The following is a 683-nucleotide window of genomic DNA, read 5'->3' on the forward strand; positions in this document are numbered from 1 at the left end:
AATGAATCTTCGATTTCCCCTGTGATTGATGGCCACCTTAAAAAATGGCACACTCTTGTCTGTATTGAAGGATATAATTTGTCTCCTTTTTGTATTTTTTTTCTTTTCTTTTTCTTGGTGAGGTAGATCTTCTTATTCCCATTACTTTGACCTTCTCTCCAGTTTCTTAGGTTAGGCGGTCTATGTGCTGTGTCCTCTTTTAGTTAGGTTTTGAAGCAGTTTTTGTTTATCAGGGTTTCTTGTTTTAGTTGCAGTCCTGCTAAGTCTGTAATTAAGTAGTCCAAACAAAGTGGCAGGTGATGATGCAAGGTTGTATTTTTTCTTCTAACTGAATTAGGTGGGTTTGTCTACCTATGATTTTCTTTTATGTTAGAGGGAGCCACACCACTGACACGTGGGCCCATGGGTTCTCTCTGGGTCCATGGTATGTGACCCGCCTGCGTGAGCTCCCGTAGCTTCCTCCCCTTGGAGCTCACGGTGGCTCCGCAACCACCCACCGTTGGCATCACCGACACCTGGGTCCCACCTGGCGCGGTGTGCGCCATCCCCGTGCGGCGGTTCCGAGAAAAAAATAAACCAATTTTGGGGAATCAACAGGGGAAATAATCAATCACCTCCAAGAAAGCCGCGGCAGAAGTTAAAACTCAGTATCCAAATTGTGTTAGTGTGGAACATTTGCCCCC

The 683-nt window shown here is 45.4% G+C and overlaps 1 protein-coding gene across 2 annotated transcripts in view; it reads left to right on the forward strand.

The window, feature by feature from the left end:
* The window catches only part of LOC119338877 (probable transcriptional regulator SLK3), an 8,385-nt gene that overhangs the window by 1,011 nt on the left and 6,691 nt on the right, over positions 1-683 (forward strand). The window lies entirely within an intron of this gene.

Source organism: Triticum dicoccoides, chromosome 7B (assembly GCF_002162155.2).
Source record: "Triticum dicoccoides isolate Atlit2015 ecotype Zavitan chromosome 7B, WEW_v2.0, whole genome shotgun sequence".
Lineage (NCBI taxonomy): Eukaryota > Viridiplantae > Streptophyta > Magnoliopsida > Poales > Poaceae > Triticum > Triticum dicoccoides.